Raw genomic sequence first — 9,269 nt, 5'->3', positions numbered from 1 at the left:
ACTGTATCCATGCATGTTAATGAGACAGCGGTGGTGTGATGAACTACAAGGAACACAAGAAGCTTGATGGGGTTGGGTCGGACAGCCACAGTGTGAGCCACGGTGGGCAGGGGACTGGCCATGCTCATAACTGCAGGAGTGAAGGCCTGGTAGAGGACATATCACACAAGGTAAAGGAATACTATAGGTGCCTGGCTCAGCCCTTACTCTTCAAGGCTTGTAAAGCGCCCTGAGATGCCATGTCTTTCTGTTGGATAGATCAAAGAAGAAGGCAGCACCTGGTTTGTTTCCTTGAGTGACCCAACTTCTTTTCACTGATTTCTTGCTCTTTTGCCCCTGAGGACCATCCCTAGGAACCTTTTAAAAGAGCAATTCTAGTGTCTTAGTTTCTTTCCCATTGTTCAATGCACAGAACACCACGGTGGGGAAGTATGAGCAGCCCATCACATAACATCCACAGTCAGAAGAACCAGCGATGCTGCCTGCTCACCACTGTTTAGTGTTCAACTTCCTTTCCCCGCTGTGATGAGGTAGGGAGCTCAACTCACATTCTCCTTTCTTGGAAAATATTTTTGGTTTGTACCTGAACAATTTTATACATTTATATAATACAGCTTGATCACATCCAACCCAAGTCCCGCCCACTTGCTGTGCCTCCCAATGCTTCCATATCCCACATCTCCTCTTCCTTCTTCCCTTCTGCTCCCCTCAATTCACTGAGTCCAAACAGTGCTGCTTCCCTGAGCCTGGGCAACTCATCAGCAGCTCTACCACTGAAGAAAAATGATCTCACCATCTCCAGCAGCAACCGATAACTCTTCAGCTAGTGAGAGGGGTTCATGAGTTTCTTTCCCATATATGTTGGACTCTTGACTGACTGGATCTCGAGTAGGCCTTGTGCAGGTAACTATAGCGACTGGGAATCATAATGACAGCATCTTATGGTACTCCACTCTACATGCTAACTCTTACTCTCTGTGGGAATCCCCTCTGGTCTCCAGGGTGAGGTTCGACAACCTCCTCAGGTACTCACAGGCCCATTCTTCATCCCTCAGCTTAGGCCCTGTCCTCCCCCACACCTTGGCATTGGCAGCAGCTAGACCAGTATTCCAGGTTTGAGTGACATTCCTGCTGGTACCACAGAGGATCCTGCCTGTAGCTGCTTTACCAGATTTGGGGTGGTTAGTGACTTCTCAGTGTCCTAGCCCATCACCGTCATCCCAATAACCTCCACTCCTCCTCGCAATCCCAACGATGGGGCACCTGTGCAGTGTGCCAGGCCCTGTGCTCCAGGCTAGCTCTCTGGGGGACGTTTGCTTTCCTGAAGGGTTGGCAGTGAAAAGAGCATGCGCAAAGGCCTGAGAGGGGAAAAAGAATATGACTCAGTTGTTGGGAATGGAAAAATGTTCCACAGGGTGACAAGGACCCAGAGAACAGGGTGGGAGCCAAGGTACAGGTGAGATCAATGGTGAAGGATGGGCCCATGGAGATCCTAGACAGCTGTGAAGGCCACACTAGGAGATTTGAACTTGAACTTGACAGGGGCCATTGAGGAGTTTTCAGAAAGAGAGTAATAGTATTTTATTTATTTCTTAGGTCAGTTTCCATGGAGGCCAATAGAAGAAATTCAATTTAAGGGAAGAATGAGAGAGACCAGAGAATCTCTAAGTAGCCAGAAGGCATATGCAATAGTTTTGAGTTGTGTGTGTGTGTGTGTGTGTGTGTGTGTGTGTGTGTGTGTGAGAGAGAGAGAGAGAGAGAGAGAGAGAGAGAGAGAGAGACTACTCTACCTTATAGCCTGAGAAGATAGCTTCATCAACAAACATATGAGTTCAGATCCCCAGAACCCATATAGAGCTGAGGAGGCAGAAACTGTCATGTCCCTAGCTCTTATTGGCTATCCATCCTAGCCTGATTGGTGAACTACAGGCCAATAAGGAAGTGGAGACTGTCATGTCCCTAGGTCTCATTGGCTATCCAGCCTAGCCTGATGATTGGTGAACTACAGGCTAATGAGAAACCCTGGTTTCTAAGGAGTAGACCCTTGGTTGATGTCTGTTTCCATATTCACATGCACACACTACACACATGTGTGCACCATATGAATGCATACAAATAAAATAAAAATGCATTTAATATAACATGATGCCTGGAATAGTGATGATATCAGTAAGAAGTAAAGAAACAAGCCTAAAGACCTACCAGCCAACCAAAAGACAAATCAAAGAGCCCCAATAATCCATCATACCACACTGGGGAGAATAATGAGTTTTTTCCAATTATTCTATTACTTATCAAGAATCAAAGAGATTATTTTCCAAGTATACCCTTCCTGTGATTCTAGTAACAAACACTCTTGAGTATTTTACTTGACAATTCTTTTTTTTTTGAAAGTAAATTTTATTAAATTATAAAAGTTTCCATTTACGCCCCTCTTCCCAACACCCTCCCACTCCCCCCACTCCCTCTCCTCCTCCCTCTTCGTCCCTTAGGGCAGTCAGGGTTTCCTGCCCTGTGGGAAGTTCAAGTTCCTCCCCCCTCCCTCCAGGTCCAGGAAGGTGAGAATCCAAACAGACTGGATCCCCAAAATCCAGTATATGCAGAGGAAACAGGTCCCAGTATCATAGTCAATGGCTTTTCAGAAAGACTTCGGGCCAGCCACATTCAGAGAATCCGGCCAAATTCCGAGAATCTGGTTAGATCACGTCCTCGTTCAGTCCCAGTCCAACTGGCCTTGGTGAACTCTCATTAGATCCGTTCCCTTGTATCAGTGGGTGATAGCATCCCTCGCAGTACTGATTTCGTTTTTCATGTTCTTCTTCCTTCTGCTCCTCATTTGGACCTCGGGGGGCTCAGTCCGGTGCTCCAATGTGGGTCTCCGACTGTATCGCCGTCCTTTGCCAGATGAAGGATCTATGGTGATAAGCAAAATATACATCAGTATAGTTATGGGCCACGGCCGATTCAGGCACCCTCTCCTCTGTCCAGAGAACAATCTGGGGCATCTCTCCTTGGACCTGGGATCCCATATATAATCAAGTCTCCTGTAAACCCTAAAATGACTCCCTTAGTTGAAATATATTCTTCCCTGATCCCATATTCATCCTTCCTCCCCCCCCATCCCAGGCCACCGAGCTTTCCCCATTCCTCCCCTACTTCCTTCTCTCTAACCCTCTCCCCTTCCATCAACCCTCCCACCCCCCCATGCACCCGAGGTTACCTGGGACTCTTGTCTATTTCCTACCTCCTGGCGGATAGCTAAATAATCTTCATCAGGTTCATCTTCTTATTTAGCTTCTCTAGGTTCACGAATTACTTGACAATTCTTTTGGCTTTAACAAAATCTCCTGATTTTCCTATAGTCTGCCTATGTGATCACCCAGAAGATTATAATTCTCCCCAAGAGTTGGTCTCCTTACCTCATTTATTAAGTGGCATGTCAGATTTCCTGGGTGAATAAGGTGTGTGTTTTCTGCAAGACAAAGCCACATCTGATATTTGGCATACCATAATACTCACACGATGAACACAGCTCAGGGTGCTGAAGCTCTCCGGGCATCTTCATACCTACTGGGGATGGCACGCTTTTCTTATACTGCTGACGACTTTGGAAAGAAGGGGATGAGAGATCTGATGTGTTGATGGTCTGCGGTTGGCTGGCATATGATGTGAGGATTACCAGCCAGCTGAGTATCCTGCAGACAGACAGACAGGCAGGCCCGTACATGCATGTTCATATGCGTACGTGTGCAAGGGCACACAAGCCATAGCCTGGCCCTACACCACAGACTGTTGCTTGGACCTGTACGATAGTATTGCTGGAAGAAATTCTAACGTCATCGAGGGCAAACCCCTCATATTTGTGATAAAGTGACTCACAACAGCCCCCAGGGAGGAGAAAGGACAGGCCTACAGTTACTCAGCAAATGGGAGGATACAGGGGGATTTGAATCCACCAGTGACTAAACCCTTAGAATTCCATATAGTGGACGGATGGAGGGCTGGTCAGTGTATTAGAGCAGAAATCAACTAAGAGATAAGCTGCTGGGCCCCGTGAGAGATTTTCTTGACTGCGTGGTTTGAAGTGGTCTGACCTACCCCAAATGTGGGCAGCTCCTCCCAGCAAAAGCCCAAATAAAAAGAAGTCTGAGGAGAATGTGGACCTTTTTGCCTCATGGCTTTTATATCTCGTTGGTGAGTGAGTTCATTTAGCTTGCAGCTACTGATGCTCCGCCACATTGCTTTGCTGATGTCAGAACACAGCTATTTGGGGCTTCCAACATGGGCTGAAGCTCAGTGTTTCTCTTGGCCTCCAGTGTCAGACTGGGACTCCTGAGGCCTTGAGTCTGGGTGAGCAGCTCCTAGTTTCTCTGCCTCTCCAGTGGGAAGACAGCCACTCTTGAGTTACCAGATCCTATCATGTAGGTCCCCTTTTAATATGTGTTCGTCTGCTGGTTCTGTTTCTCTAGTGGACCCTCACTAATAGATATGGTCATTTCAGGGTTGGTTTTCCCACATCTACATCTTCAAGGCCAGCTCTACTGTGGTGCCCAGGCATGGTGTAGGGCCACTCTTCAGACTGTCGCTGCTACTGAGGGGCAGGGAGGGCTCTCCTGCCCTCCCACCTGCATTGATGGGTAAGGGTAGGGTAGGGCAGGGTGGGGGAGGGCATCTCTCCTCCACCCATGCTGCCACATGAGTAATATGCCCATTCTTTGCTGAGAATAGCCACTCTTGGCAACTTCAGCTGGGACATAATTCAGATTTTGTCAAAGGAGCAGGACACAACCTCAAAATAAGCAATTGTTGTTTGTTTGTTTGTTTGTTTTCTAGGGCAATTCCATTCCCCACACCCTGTTTCTTGGATTTAGCAAAACATATGGGTTATAAAAGCCCCTGGGATGCAGGATCTAATCTGAAGTTTGGACCTCTAGAAGTTTGTTCTCACCCTTCTCTTCCTCCAGTCTTTCTCAGAGAGTAGAAGAAGTGTCTTGATTCTCTGTTGGTGCTTAACCTGGCAAGGATGTCACAGGGTGGAGTGACTGCTGCACGTGCAAGGACTTGCTGGGAATGTCCACACATATGTGCATGTGTGCATGTGTGTGTTTGTGTGGGGGAGGTGTGGACATTCACCTGACACCCCCCGTATCTGCCTACTGACTCGTACGAAACTGAAACATTGATGTATGTTTGCTTCTTTTTTTGAGGATCATTTCAACTTTCTAAAATAATTTCTCTTTATTCTTGAGACTTTCGTCCACGTATACAATGAAACATGAACACGTCTACTCCCTATTTATTTCTTTTAAGTCCCTCCAGATTTCACCCCAGCATGACCTCCTTCCAATTTAACCCACAACACACTTTTTAAAAATTTCTTTATTCTTTATATCTTTTCACATCATGCATCTCCATCCCTTCATATCTGCCTTCTTCCCTTGCAACCTCCCCCAAAATAAAATAAAATAAAATTTAAAAGAAAAAAATCAATCTTCGCATGGAAGCTGAAGTGTGACACAGTGAGCCACACATGATCCATATATCTTAACTTCCAAGTGTTCATTGCAGAGTTCGAGACCTCTGGTTTCTGCTACACTATTAATGCCGGGCCCTCACTGGAGCTCCTATTGGTTATCTTGTGGTTGCCCTGTGTTGTAAAGATCCTGCAGGTTTGGATCTGGAAGCCAGGTGACTTTTCTTGTCTTGCTCCAGCAGATCACAGATGCGGTGGATGTTGGGGTGGACCAACTGATAACCTGGGTTCTGGGCTAGGATAGTTGCAGGGTTGGAGATCAGCCAGCTCTCCCTTGTCCTCACCATCAGGGTGATCTCTCCTACATTGCCCTGGCTAATTCACCCCTTGCAGCTGTGAGCAAGGGCCAAGGCCAGTTCTATTTTCATGTCCTCGGGGTCTGTTCTCCCACACCAGTAACTTCAGGGCCATCTCTACTGTGTTGCCCAAGCATGGTGTAGGGGCCACTCTCCTAAGTGCCTCAGCTGATGAGGGGCATGGACAACTTTCCTGGTCTAGTGATGTCAGAGTCATCTCAGAGACTCAGGCATCGATGGGAGGGGTGGAGGGAGACGGGGAAGGCAGCTTTCCTCTGCCCATGCTACCACACAACAAATGAGCAGTGGGGACAGCGTTCCCATGCAAACAACTTTGGGGCTGGCGTACCCATACCTCTGTCAATGGGGTTGGTTCTATTGCCAACACACACTTTTAAAAATAACCCAGAGTCCAACTCATGCTGCTTATATGTGTATAGGGTGGCGCTCCCTATCCACTGAAGCTTGGAAATCAATCAGTGGTCACACATTAAAAAAAAAAAAAAGAAAGAAAGAAAGAAAAAAGAAAGAAAGAAAGCGAGAAAAAGAAAAAGAAAGGTTCTCCATCCCCAAGTGGCTATCATTTGCCTCCAATAGCTCCTCAGTAGGGGATGAGGCTTAATGGCCCTTGGCCTCATTTTGCTTGGGTTTTTCCTGGCTTGATCTCGTGCAGGTCTTGTTGCGTGTAACCACAGTGGAAGTGAGGACATGGGTACAATAGCCACGTCGAGTCCTTCAGTTTTCCTTTCACAACTCTCCTCCCCATCTTACATTCTTTCTTCATTCTCTTCTGCAGTGCTCACTGAGCTTGGTGGAGGTTGGAGGGGGGGAGATGTCCTATTTAGGGCTGACCACTCTGTCTCCTCCTCTGAACCCTCTCAATGTTGGCTGCCCCCACTGCACAAAGAAGCTTCCCGGACAAAGGCTGAGAGCAGCCCGGGTCTGTGGTTAGAAACATAAATATTTAGAAGTCAATTTGACAGCATGAACATTTAGCAAAACAACATTTGCCTGCTTACTTCATAAGGCCATGCTTTAACACCTTGATTTGAGTTGTTTCAGAAGATTTTTATCTAAGTGTCTATTGAATTCTCATAGCCTCACAGACAAATGAGACTATAGATGCCTTCCCCGTGTCAGAACAGTCTCTGGCTACTACAGCCCTAGGAAGATTGTTATTACTATAACCATTTTCTCAATGACATTCTTACATGAATTTTGCTCCAGGTCAAACAAGCCAGCAATGATGGAGGTGAACCCATCGCTAAAGACACTGTGCTGCATGGTTAGAGAGAGGTAGTGCCTCTGTGTGCGTATGGGGGGGAGATGAGGCCTTTTAGTTATATAGTCACTACATTTGAGGAACAATCACTAAAGAACTTGGCAGCAATGCTTGCGGCTAGAGAGGGAGGGACGCTTCATATGCTTGAGCCCTCAGTAGAATTTACAGGACGTGTTTCTTAATAGGGGTCACTTTGTCTCTAGAGGACATTTTGGAAAACGCCTTTTCTTGTCCTGTTGCTGGGGATAGAAGGCAGCACCTCGCATGTGCTAAGCAAGCACCCCACCACTGAGCTACGTTCCCAGGTCTCAAGATGATTTTGAGTGTCACGACTAGTGGGTACCTCTGGTATCTAGAGTGGACAGGCCAGTTCTGTTCCTACACATCTGAGCACACACAAGACAGGTCTTCAGAGGATCCCTCAGCCCCAGATGTTGCAGAAGTCAGAGGGAATTTTCAAAGGGGGAACCAGAGAAAAATCGCTAAAAAAGAGGCCGTTTGTCTTCTCTCCAAGGAGCTTCTCTGACATCCTGGAGAGGGCCATTGTCCCCTAGCTGTCATGGCTGCAAGTATGTGGCATGATGCCTGCCGTTGTTCACACAGGACAAGGCAGCTGAAAGTGCCCTGTAGGGTAAGTGAAGGATCCTGGATCGTGCCTTGCATGCATGACCATGGCTTCGCTCACTGCTTTCTGATTATGCCATAAGAACGCCGTCAGTCAGCTTCAACCCTGACATTGTCCTCCTACCTCTCATGGCCTTGCCTCTCTGTCCCCTCTGGACTGCCTGGGAATTCCCAATTCTGGCACCTTTTCTCTGAACACACCCCAACTTACTGTCGATCTCATAAAAAGCAAAACTCGGTGGAGGGAAGATTGAGTTTGCTTCTCACAGCAGAATTCGATTTAGGGCCAAGAAGGTGACAATCGCTACAAAGTGGAGATTGGCTATTTTGGGAGTGCTGTGAATAATTTTTTTCCCATCTCCAAATGACCTTACAGACATTCTGTCTCTTGCCCTCCTCCCCGTGGTATTGATGGGGTCGCTGGGCTGGGCTTTGCTAGGTGAGCCAGACTCTGCTAGGCTCCTGATGTTCTTAATAAATCTGCCTGATGACCAGGGGAGCAGGGGACCTTGATGAAATCTGGCTCTCGGGACTTAGGTGGAGTTCTGGTCCCTCGGCAGCCTCTGTGATCACCAGGGCATGTTAACCTGGTCAGATGGGGGCTGTCCGTTGTCACCAAAGGCTCCGCTTGCTGAGCCAGTTCCCACTGTGGCCCCATCGCCTTTACTCTGTAAACTGGACAACACTGGCAAGCATCTTCTGGGTAAGTGGGAGACCCCTCACTTTCCCGCCCATTACTGGGCGCTGGGTGACAGCTGTATCTGGGATCAGTCTTTCAGATGACACAGAAAAAGGAGTTTTCATAAGGTGACATTTGACTCGGCGGTACCCACATTTGGATGAAGCAAAGATTGTTTACCTTTATTTTTAGGTAATGTCTCCAATAGATGTCCCTATAACTCACCCCCAAATCTTACTCACTTCTTCCTTTTAACCTCCAGTTCAACTCTCACCCCTTTACAAGGGCCTCTACATGTGATGCAGGACAGGAAGAAGGAATTAGTGATTGTGCACACAATTAGAGGTGCAGGGGTTGCTTTTAGACCCAGATGTCAGCATCCATATGGTTCGGCTGCAACATGGGATCACATCCAGTCACAGTGGGGCTAGAGAGATGGCTCAATGGTTATGGGCACTTGCTGCTCTTCCAGAGGACCCAGGCCCTGTTTACAGCCCCCACATAGACTCTCACAACCATCTGTAACTCCAGTTCCAGGTGATCTAAAAACACACCAGGGACATATGATATACAGATATACGTGCAGGAAAAATTTTCACGCAAATAAATTAAAAATAAAAACATCGTTTTGTTTGTTTGTTTGTTTGAGACAGGGTTTCTCTCTGTAGCCCTGGCTGTCCTAGAACTTGTGTAGACCAGGCTGTCCTCAAACTCAGAGATCCTCCTGCCTCTGCATCATGAAGGCAGGATTTTTTGCCTGGCAAAAGTAAATAGATTGTACTAACAACAGCAATAATCAAATCATAATGGCAGACTTACAGGGCACACGGGGGCATAAATGCCGCTTCAACAGAG

The 9,269-nt window shown here is 47.2% G+C and overlaps 1 long non-coding RNA gene across 1 annotated transcript; it reads right to left on the bottom strand.

Moving 5' to 3' along the window:
- Positions 1–2,553: 2,553 nt before the first annotated feature.
- On the bottom strand, positions 2,554–3,652 carry LOC148122053 (uncharacterized). The gene is made up of 3 exons (XR_015737797.1): positions 3,568–3,652; positions 3,420–3,472; positions 2,554–2,913 (listed from the first exon to the last, which is right to left on the bottom strand). It is a non-coding gene; the product is annotated as an uncharacterized LOC148122053 (long non-coding RNA).
- Positions 3,653–9,269: the final 5,617 nt, after the last annotated feature.

This window comes from Myodes glareolus, chromosome 5, assembly GCF_982192425.1.
Source record: "Myodes glareolus chromosome 5, mMyoGla1.1, whole genome shotgun sequence".
Classification (NCBI taxonomy): Eukaryota; Metazoa; Chordata; class Mammalia; order Rodentia; family Cricetidae; genus Myodes; species Myodes glareolus.
Note: the sequence above shows the minus strand (reverse complement) of the source record. Positions and strands in the feature narration are given on the sequence as shown.